Genomic DNA, 19,342 nt, shown 5'->3' with positions numbered 1-19,342 from the left:
GCACAGCACTTACTGCACAGTAAATATAGGTGGTAGATTAATTGTGCAGTAGCTACTGTGCAGTAGCACATGTGTGAACAGCTGATTAGGAGAAAATTGTTCCCTCCCCAGCAGCTCTTTCCCAGCAATCTGCCAGTCAGGGTGCAGGAGTGGGAGGCAGCTTCCCTGGAGGAGGGGACAGGTCCCCCTGCCCACTGCAGCCCAGGACTGACCCCAGTGTCCCCTGCCAGTCTGGGCTGGCACCCAGGGGAGCCTGGAGCTCCCTCTAGCTGCTGTAGCAGGGTACAGCAGGGCAGGAGTAGCCCTGCACTGAACTCCCGTTGGGAGTAAATTTGCTTCCAATGGACACACATGTAGACAGGCTCCTGGGGAAAGCTTACTGTGCAGTATTTTACGGAGCAGTAAGCTTACAGTGCATTAATAGCAGTGTATAAGTGCCCAGTGTGTCACAAGCAGGCCCAGGGAGGCTACTGTAGCTTAGAGCCACCCCATGATTGCTGTAATTTACACTATGAGCCAAATGTCCCCTGTCAAGCTCTGTAGGGCACAAAATTGATTTAAAGCCCTTCTATACTGGGTAGCATTTTCTTTGCTCTGTGCCCTGGAGGAGTAACACAGATGAGATCCTTCTGATTTTTATGCCAGGACCCTAGGGTTTGGGGGCTGAGGCAGAGGCTAACAGTGCCAGTGTTTGAATCAGGCTTTCATGAGGGCATTTCTTGCATCTTGGATCACACAAAGCATTTCACTTTCCGTTGTGTCTTTGTAACAGGTTTGTGCTCCAGGGGCAGCCATATCACTCTGCAGTGGCCATGCAATCCCTGTCCAACTCCAACTTCCCCTCCTTTCCTGCCATGCCTTTGATATAATTGTTTTATTAGGAGAGAGGCTGCCTAAGGGTCCTAGAGCAAGTCTAAACATGGGCTCTGTCCTCCCCAGTACCCACTCCCACGCCTCACAAGTAACACTCTTTCCTGATGTCACACACCCCTCCTGGGCTCCAGGCTCCCTGCCCCAGTCCTTGTATCCTCCTGAATTATGGGCTCCTTGGTCCACTCGGTCTCCAGGTATGACCTTCAGTCTGCCTAGACCCTGGACCTGCTCCTAGACCACTTGAGATCTCCAGGCTTCCTGGCCCCGGCAGTCTCCATCTGTGGTCCCTGGCCTTCAGTCTCCCTAGATCCTGGCCCTGCTTGTAGGCCAGAAAGACCTTTGGGCTCCTTTAGCCCTGATGACAACTACCTCTCCTGTCCAGGTTGTGGGCTCACCCACCCCTGTGGTCTGGCTTACCCAACCTCCACTGTTCTGCTAGGTGCCCTACTGCCAGCAACTCCACTCTCTCTGGCTCCTGGAGCTAGATTGCCTGACCAGCTCATGCCCTGGGCTTATATGTCTCAAGCCTGGCCCCCTTCCCTAATTGGCCCCTGCCACACCTGCAGGCTGCTTCTCCCTCAGCCTTTTCACTTAAGGTGACAAGTGCGCCAAGCGCCCTGTCATAGTCATCCTGTGGAACTAACTGGAGGACTAACTCCATACTGCTAACTCCATCGGGGTGACCTTGAAATGCTTTGCCTTTTTATACAGGAAGGCCAAAGAAGAAAAAAAAATAGCAGCCACCACATTCCTAACCATATTAAAACAGGCATTATTAATTTGTTGTGATGCTGGATTAGTGAACGGCATGGGATCAGGTGAAAGGGCTATGGAACAGGCCATTAATGCTAATCAATCAGAAGTTGCCATGAATTTACCTTTGTCTTTCATAATGGTGACCCCCCACAAGGATTTTTCCCCTGAAAATGAAGGGAAGTATGCTGAGCTAAGAAAGAATGAAATAATACTAGCATTAAGGGAAAGGGCATAAACTAGCTTTGAGATTTCTGCCTCTCATTCTGGGTTTTCTGAGGGCTTGATTCAAAGTTCACTGAACATATTGGACTAGACCTTCTACTGACTGGCAGCCAACTTCATTTGGGCATATTTGGGTTGACTCAGAACCTTTCATTATGTCTGCACTAACAAATAAACCCAGACACATCATTAGTGCTGTCAACCCAAAAGTAATTTCTATACCACTTGGCACAAATAGGTCCTGGTAGAGAAGGCTTTTCACAGAATCCCAGGGCTGGAAGGGACCTCAAGGGCCATCTAGTCCAACCCCCATACACACGCAAGATTTGTTGTTCTAAGCCTGGTGGCAGATGATCATCCAGGCTATTCTTGAAAACCTCCAGGAAAGAGATTGCACAACTTCCCCGGGAAGCTACAATTTGTCCATAGTCCTGCTGTGTTCCTGATAGGAACCTATTCCTGAGGGTTAATCTAAATTTGTTTTACTTCCCATAGAATCATAGAAAAGCTGGGTTGGAAGGAACCACCGATGTCATCTAGTCCAACCCCCAGCCAGTTGCAGGATCATCCCTATCCAAACTATCCTATATAAACCCATTATCCAACCTATTAGTAACACTATACAGTCAACCCTGACAACCACAAAATACAACACCCTAACCTGCTACAGGTAAAGCTGGAGGACAAAGGCAACCAATGTCCTTCTGCTGCAAGGACTGTTAAAATATGCTTGAGAAATCCAACAGAGGGCAGCCCCCATACCAGAGGAAGGAAAAAACCTGCACAGGCCATACCAATCTGACCATGGGGTAAAATTCTTTCCTGGCCCTAAATATTGTAATTGGTCTAACTCTGAGCTGAGGGGCCAGACCTTCTTTCCAGGAAACTCCAAGTTTAAATCAGGAGCATTGGCACACATAGCAGCAGAAGGGGAACAGATTCTCTCCTGGTCTCATGTGGCAACCAGAAGACCCAGCATGGGAATTACTTACATTAGATCACAGGCATATGCCTAGATTATCCTTGACCAGTGCTTGCCCAATCTGTTCTTCAATGATGGAAAAAACCAGTAAAACCCGTTACCGTTACCTCTTGTCCTGTCTTTCATGGCAAGGGAGAACAGTGTTTCTCCATCTTTATTTGAAAACTGCTTTTTTGTCCCTCCTCACCATCCTTTTCTCTAAACACAGCATACCTAATTCCAGTTCCTTCAACCTTTCCTCATATGGCTGCATTCCAACTCTTCTGTCGCTTAATTTTGGATTCTTTGCATTTTCTCGACATCCTTATTAAAATGCAGTACCTCAGGCTGGACACAATGCTCCAGTAACCATCTCTGAGTTGAGTGTGCCTTGCATGCAAACCTTCTGTTGATGCAGCCTGAAACCGCATTGGCTTTTAAGCACTGGGAGAATTCTTGAATGATTTCAAATTGTACAAGGCTCAAGGAATTCACTTCCCTCATTCTGCCCTTGTCTGTGCTTACCCTGCTCTGGCAGCAGGCATCCATTACCAAGGCTGACCTGTAAGAATACATCACATCCATGGACTCCATTGCAGCAGAGTATGAAGTGCACCCTGGGAAAGCAGCAGCGGGCATAAGGCTTGGGTACATCTGTATGTCTTCTGACTGCTGGATGGTGGCTCATTATACTTGGCAGAGGAAATGCCAGCAAAGGAACCTCTGCCACTGCTAAAGAGTTTTGACTCAGTGCACTCATGGTTTTGCACTACAAAACTTTGCAGTGCAGACAAGGCCCTACTTCTTGGATTTATAAGGGCTTCCTGATACAATAACAGATATCTGCATGATATCTGTTAGCATCTTTTCCTATTAATTACTTCTTGTTTTGTATCCAGCTGAAGCCTAAATTTTCAACAGTGATTCTGAATGCTTCTCTTCCTGAGGATAAATGGATCTTATCTGTAAAGCTAGCAGAAAAGCACATTCTGATGCTCTCTCAGGATTTCCTACAAGGCTTGTTGGTTATTTTTAGTGTGAGGACCAATGGAAAGCTATCCTGGCTGTTAACTGTAGCCTTGATATAAGGAACTGGATAGGAATGACTAGAAAAGCCATCAGGAATGCCTCTGGGCCAGCCCCTAGATGACATAGATTGTGTACTGCACCCCAGACTATCATTTAGTATATGTATTCGTGTAGATCCTAAAAGCCTTGGTCATGGACCCAGACTCTGCTGTGCCAGGTGCTGTACAAACACAGCAAAAATGCTGTCTGTCTCAAAGTACCTAAGATCTAAGGGAAGATGAAGCACTGTGACGAGGGGAGCATTGAGAAATGGCTACTGATCAGTGTGATATGAGCAGTGGTTTTGGAATCAGCAGCCTAGCTGCTGCCCATTTTTGTGGGCAATACAATACAGCAAAGGTCCACCTGAACCTAAGAGTCCATCAGGCTTGAGTGGTTAAGGCAGGGCAGTTTCTGCAGAAAGACTCTAGTATCTTGGAACCAATGTGACCAATAACACAGCCTGGGGGCAGCCTCCATCACAAGTCCAGCATGAGGGATGAGCTCATTCTCTGGCCCTATAACAGCCCTATAACTACTGTGTTGCTAAAAGCTAGGAATTGAGGCCCAAATCCTTCCATTTACAACATAGGGGCTATCAACTGGAACCAAGCAGCGTCCCATTAAAATCCACATGTACGTTGCCAGACTGGTGCTTTGGATTACGTGCATGTCCAGCACTAAACACAATGGAGCCCTAACGCATGTGAAGACTTCAAGGCTACAATCAGAAAAATAATTTAATGACTCTGAATGGACACTGGATTTGTCTCTTTTTTTTGTACCTAAGTACAGTTTTGATAAATACGGTGGTAGAATAATTTTCTAGCAGGCAAAAATAATTTGTCTATCTGTTTCTTGAATATTAACAGGGAATAGGTGAGTGTACGATGGAATATTAACACTGAACAGCATGTATAGGTGGAATTTTTGCATTTCACATGTTTCCTATAGGCTGACACTGGAAGGCTAAAAAGGACTGGAAAGAAAGTATTAAGCATGATTGTTATCTTACTGCTGTACCTAGTTATGAAGTTTCTCTTTACTTCTCTTCCTCTTATTTTATATACCCTTGAGTTTAGAAGAGAGGAAGGGTAGAAATCATAATATTGATATATGTCAAAAGGAGACTGGATACTTCTCTCAGTGACTCAATTTTAAAATAAAAGCAATTCTATTTTAAGTGCTATATGAGTTTTGGTTCTGCAGGAATGTAGGTTCATGAATCCCTTTCATGATGCTAGGGAGGACTTTTGTATTGATTTAATTGGTGTCTTTCTGGGTACTTTTTCTTTGTTAATTATTACCTTTATGGAATAAATATTCCTGAGTGGTGTTCATTATTAAGGTGCTAGGAGATTGTCATAATCACTCACCAAAGATTTCCAACTCTTGTAATTTATTGCAAATGTTGCTATATTTGATATATTTCTTAAGCTCCCAGTTCTTTAAATCATGTGAATATACAAAGCCTCTCAGCTTTCATTAAAAACAAATTTCCCATTTGCATGATTGCAGAAAAGGAATTTAAAAATGTATAAAAAGTATACTGTGAAGGTTAAAAAAAAATCAGCCCCCAAATTACATAATAAAAAAGAATAGTGGCTTTTAGTCTCTCATGATTTGAGGGGCCTGTCTCCTAATTCTTGTATTATGAGTTTGGGTAACACTGTTATTTACACAGTATAGCAGTACCAGCATCCCATTCTGACACTACTCTTGTTCCACTACCGAGTGGTAGGTTTGTAGGTGTGTGGGTTGGCTTCCTAGTTAAAAAGAAATCAGTGACCAAGTCAGTTTAACTTGTTTACACATTATGCGTAAGTCCTGGAGAATAAGTGGTCAAACAGCATACACAGCAATCTCAGGAATCTCACACCAATACCATCCTGAAGCAAATCTGCCTCAGTAATTTATTCTAATCAGATCCCAAAGCAGAGTGGACTGTCCTTCTGCTTCCAGAGCTCTTTCTCCAAGGACCTCTCATGTGGCCTCCACTCAGAATCCTGCATAACAAAAACTAACGACATAGTATGTCTTCCCAAGACTGAACACTTGCTCACACTCTATATATAAACTTATAGCGATGCCTGCCCTCGTAAGATGATAAATCTCTGTTATATACATATTTATGGCTCAAATCCACCTGTTTCTAAGCTAAACTCCTACATATTTCTTGAGGAGTTTTGTTTGGGTGAGACCTGAAGGATAAATCCTTCCCAAATGACTCCGTCTAATCAGAAAATGTTTTTGCTGACTATTTCACAGGGTCCTGTCTGTCAATACAGATGGCAGATCTCTGCAGGGGGACAGTGTGTGGGTTTTCTGTTTGAAAGATTATCTGCATAGACACATCATTTAATCATCAGACTTTTAAAACAAAGCTCCCTTGTGAAAATGGGAAATGAATCAAAACCTAATCTGACTGATTATAGAGCATTTGCGAAAAGATTAATGCTTACAACCCTCTCCCCCTTGCCTTCCAGAGACCAGTCTGGGATACCAAATGCTGGGCCCCTACATGTTCCCACTATGCCAAAGCCTCTTAACCCTGTTCTTAATTATCACAGTGGAAGGCATTTTCTGAACAGAGAGCTGCAGCAGTGCCAAGCCCAGGCAGTGGGTTTGTGAGGCAGCCAAAAATCCAGTCTGGTGGAGTGGAGCCATCCCATTAATTTGATTGTGGCATAGCTGTTGTGGCTATGGGTAAAACGCTGGCATGTTTTGGGCTCTTACGGTCACTGCAGTCAATGAAAACTGGTTGACTTTAATGGTGCAGGGTCAAAGCTGTATTGAGCAGGGCTGAGTTTTTGTGAAAGTGCTGGAAGGGAGTGGGGAACTTAACCCTCAGTGAAGTCCAATGGAATTTGGGCCTATAATACACTCTGAAGTGCCACTGACTATCTCATCTGCCTCCTGAAAAAAAATGTGAATACAATCATTGTGGTTTGGTTAGTTTCCATTCAAGAGAGAAGAAATATATTCCCATTTTATTTTTCTTAATCAAATAATTCATGGTAAAGAAGTTATCCAGTGAAGTTAACTTCTTCTGTGTCCACATACAACTCCTAATCTCTGCCTATATATTTGTTATTCACAGGTATTTGCCAAATAGTACATATAAACAACTTATGGCTCTTTCAGCATGTTTCTTTCAATGGGTTACTAGTTACACGTTGTGATTAGTGGCTTATATCATGGGTTTTTTTCTGAATCACAATTAGAGAACAGCAAATGATAAGCAATTGATTAGTATTAGATTGTCTTATATGCACATGAATAACTGCTACACATACTAGTAAAAATATCCCTTTCAAGAAGAGCCATTCCCCACAAGCTTGAGTTTGCCAAATCCCACTCCCCAAGGAATACTTATCTCTCTCTCTATATATATGTGCAGAACCTGACACTGGCCTTTGCAACAAAGTGGTGTGTCTTTTTCTCTATGCATGTATAGTCATTACACGTCCATACAATGCTGGTAATTTGTATTTATTTTATGATCAGTCGTCCAAATAGAATAAGGCTTAACAATTTAGGGCATGCTACTCCCATGCCATATGTCTTCCATTCCGAGAGCTGCTTTCACCATAAAGGACTCTTAAATGCAGGGTAATTTATGGGATAAATTTTTCCCTGCACTTGTATGCAGTTCCAGTGTGATTCAGTAGCAGCTGTGTGTGCATCAGAAATGCCTATGTTTATGTCTGTGTACAAATTCACCCTGCCCCTAGCATAATACAACTTGCCTTTGGGTAGAACACTTTCCAAGTTACGGGCTGGTTTGAACATTGTTTGTTTCAATCTGTTTTCTCTAATAAGTTTTAAGCTTTCAAATGGAGATATTTTTTAAAAAGCAGCAGTTTCTCAGCTCCTGTGTGCAGAATGTGGAAAAGAACCTAAGTCCTTTCTAATGAGAAACAGCCGGGAGTCTGGCCTTCTAATTCAACCCCTCTGGGAACATGCTGTTCGGCTTGGAATGTTTCAAAATTGCAAGAGTTTCTCTTCCTTAAATCAAAAGCCTCAAGCAAACTGGTTACACTGAAGAGCTGATTTAGCAGAATTTGTTACCACCTCTTTTCAGGAAGGAATGGGTACAGATGGTGAAAACACAACCATTTGTACTAAAAAAAATGCCCAGACTGCATCCTTGATATCTCCTCCAGTACAGAACCAGCCTGCAGAGTCCTAACAATTGCTACTCTTAGGCAGAGGGGGAATAGATGAGGAGTGGGCAAAATGGTGGGGCCAGTCAGCTGCTGGACTCCATTTCCCAGCAGCCCCCCGCTTGCGATACTGTGGCTGGTTTCCACAGAGTGGCAGAGCCCTGACAGTGCCAGGGTGGGGTTTCTGTGGAGACTAGGTCCAGCAGTGCTGGCTGGGCACTTGGCTGGGTAGGGAGCTGCTCTGAGGCTGGGATCTTGCAGTAGTGACAGCACGGTTAAGAGCCAGAGCAGCAGATTGCAGCTCTGCCCTAGCACTGGACCACGCTGTCACCGCTGCAAGATCCTGGCCCAGAGCAGCTCCCTGCACTGTTGCGTGCCCTGCCAGAGCTGCTGCAGCCAGTCTCCATGGAAGCCACAGCTCCACACTGCTACAGCCCCGCAACTGCAGGGTCTCTATGGAGACCAGCTGCAGGATGTGGACAGGGCTGCAGGGAAATGGAGTCTGAAGTGGGCTTTGTCTGGCCCATGGGCCGGACTTTGCCTACCCCTAGATCAGACTGTCATTACCTCTAAAAATTTGTGCTGCAGGTCACTTCAGTTATCTAGACTCTGCGTGCCTTATCACAGTGGAGATGTAAACTGTGTGTAAACTACTTAAACTCTCAGCCCCACTGTCAGCATTGTAATATAAGGTAACTGTACTCCCTTTAACTGCATCCCTGTGGAAACTGGCCAGGAGCCGTCAATCTCAAAGCAAACCTGAACTGAGTGGGTCCTGTTAATTTCAAAGCTACTAATAGAGGAATAAGTAACATAAAGAAGGGCACTAAGTGCCCAAAAGCTGGTCTAACATGTCTTCCAACAGCGCAGTTGGTCTAATAGGAGCTATCACCAAAAAACCCACAAAGCAACAACAACAACAAAACAACAACCTTTGTTTCTTGCAGTAGAGGCTCTCTAAGTACAAGGGTGGCCTACACACATGCTCGGAGCTGGGGGGAGGTGTTAATTAGAGATTCCTACACAGCCACTGTAATTAAAAGGGCTCACCATCATGTGTATTAAGCCCCTCCTCCCCCCATGGTTCAAAATGGGTGTGGGGGTGCTTTATGTAAACCTCAATGAGGTTTTGTTAAAGTGCTCCTGCAGCCATTTTGAAATCCAGTGGGGTTTAATACACATGACCATGAGGCAACGCTGGAGCTTTCTAATTAAAACACAGAGCAATCTCAATTAATCGACTCTGCTCTGACATATTCTAATTAGAATGGGAATGAACATGTCTATAGGCAGCCATAATAACCAGTCTTAATGGGCTGTAAAACTAGCACAGGCTGTCCCTGTAGATAATGAGCATTGTTCAGGTTGAGTTTGGATAAGCACATGCTTTGGGTAAGGACACAGCCTTTTCTAGTCTTGTGGCTATGGACTTATGGCATACACTGCATCAAATATTGCATCCCATATTACAAATAAATATTTTTAAAATGGAAAATATATTATATTTGCTTTGTGCCAACCCCAGAGAGAAAAAACCACAGGTAACATATCCCTATAGGGTCTCAAACTATTACCAGTAGTCAGAGACCCTTGCTCTTATCTGGAGAGGATGGAAATGCTTTGTTTGGGTTTGGACATGTCTACACTTGCTATTAGTGTGATGCAGGCTGAAAAAAAAGAGAAAGAAAGGGAACAACTGAATTGCTCTGGTTAAACACATGGTGATATAATGTTTAGGATCATAAAGAAGCAGATTGTACAAAAGCTGTCATATATTTGAGCATACAGCCACTTTATCCTTGGGCCAGCATTTTTGGTGGTGCAAATGTCCTCTCTTAAAGAAAAATAATTACCCAGTAATTTTTATTTACCAATAGTCATAGTGTCCCTTGGGTCTTTTAATCAACATTTTCCACTGACATAATTGCTTAACACCTAATGGAAGATAATTATTCAGAATGACATAGAATGATTTCAGCTGGGAATGACTTAATTTGTATTTGCTAATCACATGTGAAATAATGGCTTATTATTTCAAGCATTATTATACTTATATTATATTATATTTAATATACTAATGAAAACAAATGCAAGTAATATAATAATATAATAATTAACATACTGATTATTGTATATTATTAAATTATTGATGCATATAGTTACATTTTTTATGCATGGTTTTCCCCCTTGTTTTATATGAATGCAAAGGATTAAAATTGAGGAGAACATCCTTGGAAGTGGGGAGAGATGCAGGACTATTAATTGTGCAGGACTCTACAATCATGTAATTAAAGAAGTCTGATACTTCTTGTGAAATTAGTCAAAGTGACTCAAGCTGGCTACACTTTGCTACACATCATTTACAGACTTCTTTTACTTAAGGTCTGTATTGTCAAAGGCACCCAGAATTGGGGCTAGGTTGCCAAAAGAGCTCACTGAAGCCCTTCCCTATATGGCCAGTTCTGTGTGAGCTCTGTTCAAAATTGGGCCCTAAGATACTAATTAAAAATCCATTTTAATTTATATATTTATGCTGTCACCTCTCCCAGGGCTGTTTTGGGATGTTGTCAGGGCTCAGCCATGTTTGAAAGACACTACTCTATGGCAGAGCTGGGGTATGTTCTGACCTTGGCACCTTACATGTGAATGTGCGTGTGCACACGCAGAAGGGGCCTAGCTGCCATCCCATTTCTTTACAACGTTTCATGCTAGAAACTAACACCTGGAGGCACTGAAAAATCAGAAGCCGTTTTTGAAAATGTTGCTAAATCACAGTCCTGATGTTTCTAGTGTAGACAAGGCGATGGAATGTCTTTCATTCCTCCTTGCTCTTCCAGAGACACAATGGCAACAGTGTCTCACATTAGCCAGGGCAGGGAGAAGGTGGAAATGACCTTTGGGCTCTTAGGAATATAGAGACTTCTTTCCCTTCCAACTCCACTAAATAGCATGGTGGCTGCTGCAAGGAGTTGCAGAGCTGGTGAAATTACCTAAAGCATAGGGATGTAAACAGTAGAAACATGGATCACTTTAAAATTAATCACTCCCAGGAGCTGCCTCATTAGCTGTTGACTAACTTGGCCTCTGGATCATGGGACTTCCAATCTTTGATGGCACAGCTTCTCCAAAATGCCACCTATGGCTTGTCATGGATTATCTACAAAGACAGGGGTAGGGAGAGAAGCCTGAAGCCACATCCTCAGCTGCCGTATATGGGTTCCCACTACAGCTGCTCTTGGTTCTCGTTGACTTTGAGAGAGCTATGCTTGTTCTTTTCACCAGCTGAGCATCTCATCTACATTCACCCTGGCTCAGGGTCTGTGTGAAAAGTGCCTTGTGCTGGCTGCCTTGTTTTTGAGATTTTCAGATTCCTAGCTTCAGTTTAACTTAAAGCAGATGTTTATTTTCAACCCTGCTTTTCCTACCATTGTGTAGTGCAGTAATTGCTTTCTGCAGAGGTCATACAGAATTAGGCATTGTGGAGAAAGTGTTAGTTTGGATTAAGGATTGACTAATATTGACGTGAGCTGCCAAGCTTCCTTGTTTGAAGGAACTTTGAACAGTGTGTCACAGTGAGCATTTTTACACATGCTCCAGGAGGCATCGGGGGGTGCTTTAATTAGCACCCAAGTGCCCAAGCATCATGTGTATCAGCATTCCCATGCTGAAAAATCGCAGCGGGGCACTTTGAACTAAAGCTCAGTGAATGAAAAATAGGTAAGTTTTGTTTGAATACAGCAATAACTTGGAGATGGGTGTTTGTGTAGAAATAAATATGCCTGTTGCTGCTGAGTTCAGTTGCAATGAATCCCCAAAATTGCACAAAAGCATATTGGTTATCACACAAATGTTATCAAGAATAAAGTTTCTGCTCTAGCAGGCTATTCCTCTGATGGCATGCAGAGCAGACAGTTTCATAATTTCATAGTTGGTAGGGTTGGAAGGCACCTAAGCAGATCATCAAGTCCAACTCCCTGCCATGGGCAGGAAAGGATGCTGGGGTCAAACGACTCCGGCTAGGTGATTGTCTAGCCTCCTTTTGAAGACCACCAGGGTAGGGGTGAGCACCACTTTGCTTGGTTCCAGCTCCTAGCCGCCCTGACTGTGAAGTAGTGCCTCATGATGTCTAGTGCTTCCATCTTTCACAGTTTCATTGTGAGTCTTATGATACTTGGTGTGTTTCTGGAGTCATGTGATAACTGAAGGGTTTCAGCTTTCCTATACAATAAGGGCCAGAACCTGTTCCCCTGAATTAGACACCCTAAGTGGATTTCTATGCCTAATCTATTACATTTCACCCTGCTTGAACCCCTAAAAAAATTAATGTAAGAGACAGGTGGGTTCTCCTCTTTCTCACTGATTCTTTTAACTTAAGCTTAAGATGATGGTGCATTGCAAAGTAGACACATTAATGGCTTTTCAGAGTTGAGCAGAGTGGAATAATATCCTCCTAGTGCCTAAGTTCAGGTAGGTGTCTAATAAGAGGAACAGGATCTGGTCTCAGTGTCTGTGAATTGTAAAATTCACTGTAAAGTTTCAAGAGAAGAGGAAGAGAAGAGATTGATCTAATATATCTTGACTTCAAAAAAGCCTTTGATCTAGTATCCCATGATCATCTCTTGGCAAAACTGTCCAACTGAGGCCTCGGCTTCTTCTCAATCCACTGGCTGGGGAATTGGCTTTGCGGTCAGACCCAAAGGGTGGTAGTTGACAGAAGCCAATCATTGTGCTGCCCTGTAACCAGTGGGGCCCCTCAAGGCTCTGTCCTTAGGCCTATATTGTTCAACATCATCAATGATGTGGACATTGGAGTCAGAAGTGGACTGGCCAAGTTTGCTGAGGACACCAAACTTTGGGGTAAAGTGTCCACACCTGAGGACAGGAGGGCAATCCAGGTTGACCTCAAAGGCTCAAGAAATGGGCTGATAAGAACCTGATGGCATTTAACACTGAAAAATGCAAGGTTCTTCACCTTGGGAAGAAAAACCTGCAGCATGTTTATAGGCTTGGCAGTGCTACACTGGCTAGCACTTTGGACAAAAGGGACTCAGGGGTCATGACTGACCACAAGATGAACCCGAGCCTTCAGTGTGATGCTGCAGCTAGTAAAACAAGCAAAATGCTGGCTTGCATCCATAGATGCTTCTCGACCAAATACCAGGACGTCATTCTCCCATTGTACTCAGCCTTGGTGAGGCCGCAGCTGGAGTACTGCATCCAGTTTTGGGCTCCACAATTCAAAAAGGACGTGGAGAAGCTTGAGAGAGTCCAGAGAAGAGCCACATGCATGATCAGAGGTCAGGAGAACACACCTTATGACGACAGGTTGAGAGCTATGGGACTCTTCAGCCTGGAAAAGCGCAGGCTCAGGGTTGATCTGGTGGCCACATATACGTTTATCGGGGTGCTCATCAAGATCTGGGGGAACGTCTGTTCACCAGAGTGCCCCAAGGGAGGACAAGATCTAATGGTCACAAACTCCTCTGCAACTGTTTCAGGCTGGACATAAGGAAGAATTTCTTTACTGTCCAAGCCCCCAAGGTTTGGAATACCCTGCCATCGGAGGTGGTTCAAGCACCTACTTTGAAAGACTTCAAGAGACATTTGGATGTCTGTCTTGCTGGAATCCTATGACACCTGCTGACTTTGTGCCCTTTGGGCAGGGGGCTGGACTCAATGATCTTCCAAGGTCCCTTCCAGCCCTAATGTCTATGAATCTATGAATCTATTAAAAAAATAGTTTTAAGCCCGTAAGTGGCTTCCATTTTTTAATGGTGCAGTATACCAGAGAAGCTCCTGTGTTTTTGTTCTCTGGCAGCTAGCACATACAGTGCTAGTAAATAGATAAAAATCATGACTACGATTCATAGGTGGGTAGCTCAGGAAAGATGGGGTTGTTTCAGGAGACTGAGTACAATGGCTGTACCAAAAATCAGACCAGCAAGATAGGGGCATTTACATAAAAAGCAGCAAAAATGACCAGCCACTTCCCGTAAACCCTGGATAATTATTTTAACATCGTGTTTGTCTAGGAGGGTCCTCATTCCCAAATCTTCAGTGGTCAAGTTGAGCTCCAATTTATGACTGGGAGTCAGCATGTTGTCTCTGTCACTTAGAATGCACGTAGTGGTTTAGTGTCAGCACGTAGCATCCTAGGATAAAATGCTGCATGGTTACACCAACATAATGCTGTGCTGCATGACCCTGATTCTTTGTGAGTGGAGTACCTTAAACCAGTGCACAAGGAGCAGTGTGCACTCAACACCTATAAGCTTATCAGGGGTGCTCATCGGGATCTGGGGGAACATCTGTTCACCAGAGCCCCCAAGGGATGACAAGATCAAACGGTCACAAACTCCACTGTGACTGATTCAGGCTGGACAGAAGAAATAACTTCTTCACTGTCTGAACCCCCAAGGTTTGGAATAGACTGCCACCAGAGGCAGTTCAAACACCTACTTTGAATGCCTTCAAGACACATTTGGATGCTTATCTTGCTGGGATCCTATGAGCCCTGCTGACTTCCTGCCCCTGGGACAGGGGGCTGGACTCGATGATCCTCCAAGGTCCCTTCCAGCCCAAATGTCTATGAAGTCTATATCAGTATTCTTCAGGAAGTATAAGCTGCACTGATGGAATTTACGTGTGTGTAGAGCTTACCCCAGTGTGGGCTGAATCTGAAGCATGCTGGGGCAGGTGAACTCTGAGTATCTGCTTCCCTGTCCAGGCAGCTGGACAGTGAGAGAAGGCTTGGTCCCCTAGCAAGCTGGTTAGCTAAGATGGGGATGGGATGTCACAAGCCATCTGTCATTTAGCAGGCCTCCCTTGCAGTGAGCAGGCAGCAGGTATGACTCAGCTAGTGGGGTGTGTCTGAGTTGCATATTGCCAGTGATTTCAGCTGCCTCGATTTCCAATTGCGCAGTTTGAAATGCTTCATGCAGTCTTGTGGGCCGAGTGGGAGTTAGCATTTCCTGAAAATCTGGTCTCAGGAAGGTGCTTCACCAAGCAACAGAGGAACCCGAAATCACCTGTCATGCTTTAACATCAGCGCTGTGGTTCCTCTTGTCAGTTGTAGCTGGTTGGGAATTTTCCAGTTAAAAGAGTTTCAGTGAAAGCCATCAATTTGTTGAGACTGAAACTTCTGTGGGCTTGATTGTGCCCATTTCAATAAGGCTGGGATTTCTGCTCAGAACCCCAGGGGAAGTTTCCTCCTTTCCAGCAAAGCCCAAAGCCTGATAAAAGGGGGAAACCTGTCTTGATGTCTTTGCTCTTCCTGATTCATGCCAGGGACTTTTAGGCCACAGTCTTCCACATCCTACTGTGGGCACTGCCAGGCTGCTAGTGGGTATTGTGCACTGAGGAACTTGTCTGAACTTCTGGGCCTGTCCTGCTGTGTATATCAGTGGAGGAAAATGCATTTGGCAGGCATGCTACAAATTAGACTCACATCCTCCCCCAGTGCCACTCCAATCCCTTTTCCCTGCCTGCTGCCCTGCTTTCTGCTTAGTGCTGTACAGGTTTACCTTGATTTATGCGGGTTCTTTATATGCAAATTTGCTTTTATGCGATAAGCATATTTAGAACCATAATTCATTATATGCAAGGAAAATTCACTCATGTAATCAGCATAGATACCCTCCTACCCAAGCAGTGGGGGGAGGGGAAAGGACCATGGCCCCAATCACTCCAGCCCCAGCTGCAGTGGTGCTGGGAGCAGCCAACACCAGCTGCCTGCACCAGGGCACAGCGCAGCCCAGGAGCAGAGGTGAGGACAGGGAGAGCACGGTGCAGCCCAGCAGCTAGAGGCAGCTGGTGCTGGCCTCTCCTAGGGCCGCTGCAGCTGGGACTGGGGTGACTGCCACTCTGTTCCCTCTGCTTTGCTGCCCTGTGCAGCCCTGGGAGCGGCACCCCTCCCCCTGCCCCTTCCCTAGTCCCAGCCTCACTCCCTCCCTTCCTCACTGCCATAGGAACCTATCCCTATTTGTTACATTGTAAAGTGGATTAGCTTTATGCAAATTCAATTTATGTGCCATTCTCCGGGAATGCATGTACAGTGTAAATCAAGGGAAACCTATATATGCCACTGTTCTGCCTGTCCCCTTCCTGATCTGTCACATACCTCACACAGCGGCTGCCTGTGTCACTCGTGGCTCCCATACCGATGATGCATGCTGCACATTGGCTACCCCTGCTGTATATCAGTCAGTTGTCACTGCAGTGGGGGTCTCCCACATCCCTGAAGAATTCCATAATCACTGCAGAGTCTGGCTCTTCTTGTTTTTCTCTTTCTCTTGCTGGAGCTGCCATCCTAAATACTCATTGGATCAGAAAGCAACAGGGTGATGGGTGAGACCTGAGGGAGGACAGATGTGGCTAAATGGGGAGGCACATGGTTCTGCTGTGGAGCCAAAAAGGAAGAGGGTTGTGTGGTCTTACCCTTGACAGTGCCAGCTATCAAAAGCACCATGAGATCATTGGGCCCCTTGCACTGAAGGGTGTTCCCAAGGCACTGCCTGAGAGGACTGCATCAAACAAATGTGAAACAAAAATTCTTTATAAGTGTTAACAACAGATGGGGGGAGGGATATTCTGCATCTGTTAAAGGGGTGTGGCAGTCTCTACTAGGCCTGTGCAAATAGGGAAGTATTCAGTTTGGATTTGGCTGATTCAGAGGACGGTGATTCGACTCAGTGATTCAAATCACTGTCTCCATTCGATTTGGCCGAATCAGAATTGGAGATTCGGCACTGATCCAGAGAGAAGAATGTGGTTGATTCTTAATTCAAGTGAACCATGAGAACACAACAACCTAGGTTTTAACTTGTATTTTAGACTTGAGGCAGCCCTCTATTCTCTTATTGCCTTGAATGTGCCATATGTTGTCTGATACTTTAACTTGAGTGAATAATTTTCCATTTTTTTGCAGTGAAGGGTTAGTGATGGGGCAGGTTTTGGTTTCTAGGGGAACTCTCTTGGGCAGATTCTCCACTGATCTGCACCTGGCACATCTGTGTACAGCCGATGTCAAGCATTGCTAGTCAGATCTGCTGCTGGTATCTTACTCTGCTTGCTTTGCACCAAGGTTGCAGAGTGCTGGACAGTAGATCACTGCATTTAAAACCTGCCTGAAAGTCTAATGCTTCCTTTCTTGTTAATATAACCTCATTTCCCTTGTCTTATAGGATTGCCTTGCATCATGTTAGCAGTGTTGGAATTCAGCTGCTGGAACCCTGAATCAAAGGTAGGTAGGGCCTGCTTCTGTGGGGCGTAACAGCTGAGCATAGCACACATAAGGCTTCCTTCAAGTATGGGTAGGGCAGCAGAACTGCTGTGGTATGTTGCTGCAGTTCCAGAGAGCATGAGTTTTGAGTGTTGTCCTGGACTGGTACTGAGGGCTACCTCTGTATGGACCAGCACTGAATGGGTACCTGGTCATTCAGCTAGGGAGTCAAAGGTGGACAGAAATTTAGCTGGACCCTTTTAAGAACTGAGGCATGGATGGCCTACCCTAATGGTTAGGGCCAGAGCACAAACCTAGAAGGCTTTGCAGGCAATATCATATACTAAGCAAGGAGAGGCCAGGAGTTCCCAGGAAAGGCAAGTGAACCAGAGACAGGAATTGGGATAGCAGAGCTCAGAAAAATCACCTTCATGCCAACCAAAAAGGTCAAGAGCCAGAGCCAGCTACCACAGCACATTCAGTAGGCAAGGGTCAGTAACTGGGGAGTAAGCAGAGGCAGGAGACAGAGAGACAAAACAAGGAGGCAGCCAGGAACCAAGCACTATTGAACGCTTGCAAAGTGCTGAGCAACCAGTAGGCTTCTGGTTTATGCTGGGCTTATCTCCTGGAGCTTGGTCATCTCTGGGCAATCAGGTCCTGCTAGATCTATCAGGGATGGAATTGCTGCCATACCAAGGGTGAAGGCTCTTAGCCCTATCCACCACATCACTCCTTTGTGGGTCTTACCCCTGTTAGCCAGAAAAACCACCTAAACTTGGGTCTTGGACTTGGCCAAGGGTCAAATACACAAGCCCTGACGCAAACCCATGGAAGGAAATGGAGAAAGACTCCCCTTGGCTTTGATGGGCTTTGAATCAGACATCAAGATCTACACTGCAGTTCTTTTTCAGTGCATACTTTCACCTGTAGTGCTGTAAATGTAACTCTCAACTGATAAAAACAACTGCAGCATACACTCCCATCACATTAGTTGCACAGCATGTTTCCAACTTCAAGGATTTTTCCTGCCATAATTCTCTACACTGCATATTACTTTTTCTCAGCAGGTTGTTTGCATTTTCATTACAAAGCTGTTGCAACTGAGCAGACATTATTCTGTAATGCATTTGATGTTGCGCTCTTAGCCTCAGCATTGCAGCATGCCCTAAATCCTTCTCTCTCTTTTCATTATGCTACATTAATTGTCTCCCTTCCTTTCCTGCCAGCACTAACAAATTAGGATGGTTTGGGGGCTTGGCAATCTGGGTTAAAATACCAGCTCCACCAGGGCCTCCCTCTGGACTTTGGGGGACTCACTTAATTTCTTCATGCCTCTGTTCCAGGTCTCATAATTCCTCCTTAGTGCTGTGAAGATAAATTAATTAATGCATGAGGTGCTTGACTGCCAGGGGCCATATTAAATACCTTCATGTGTAAAATTGCTCCATGGGGCCACTTCCTCTGCAAGAGGAGGAATGCTAGAAAGTCCCTAAGCAACCAGAACCTGGAGATGCCACAGAGAAATGGGGTCTGTGGGGGGAGCAGACCCCATGTTTCTACATATCCTAGGGGACAGAGTGGCTCCCGGGGCTGTATTTTAATGTCCTCTCAGACTGTGAACTTCCTGAATGAGCAGTGCCACCGCAGGCTCAGCTCCTCAGCCTAGGACAACCTTGTGAGGAGCAGTGAGGGACAAACATGCTTCTAGGATCAGAGTGGGCAAAATATGGCCCTCAGGCTGGAGCCGGCAAACCCAGGGATTCTATCCAGTCTGTAGCAGGTCCTTTGGCTCTGCTCAATTGAGGAGTGGGGGGTATCCTCGGCTGCGGTACATGCATCTGGTCCCACTGCCTCCAGGTGCACGGTGGGCAGAGGCAGTGCAGTGGTTGCACACAGCTTCCCAGCAGCCTCTGTGGCGGTGGATCACGCTGCCTGGCTACCACTGCCAATCCACCCCACGCCCACTACTGGGAGCACTGGACAGAGTGGACAGGCAGGGTCTCCATGAAGATAGGGCTGGGTCCCTTGTGGGCAGGGTATGCTCAGCTGGGCAGATGAGATGGGGCCAGAGGTGGG

General features: G+C 45.2%; 1 long non-coding RNA gene across 1 annotated transcript in view; it reads left to right on the top strand.

Annotated features, from left to right (window-relative positions):
* Window positions 1-16,924: 16,924 nt before the first annotated feature.
* LOC109316168 overlaps window positions 16,925-19,342 on the top strand; it is a 5,364-nt gene continuing 2,946 nt past the window's right edge. Inside the window, exon 1 of the long non-coding RNA XR_002102743.1 lies at window positions 16,925-17,287. This is a non-coding gene — a long non-coding RNA (uncharacterized LOC109316168). The remainder of the gene's footprint in view (window positions 17,288-19,342) is intronic.

This window comes from Crocodylus porosus, unplaced genomic scaffold (genome assembly GCF_001723895.1).
Source record: "Crocodylus porosus isolate Cpor-Errol unplaced genomic scaffold, CroPor_comp1, whole genome shotgun sequence".
Taxonomy (NCBI): Eukaryota; Metazoa; Chordata; order Crocodylia; family Crocodylidae; genus Crocodylus; species Crocodylus porosus.
Note: the sequence above shows the minus strand (reverse complement) of the source record. Positions and strands in the feature narration are given on the sequence as shown.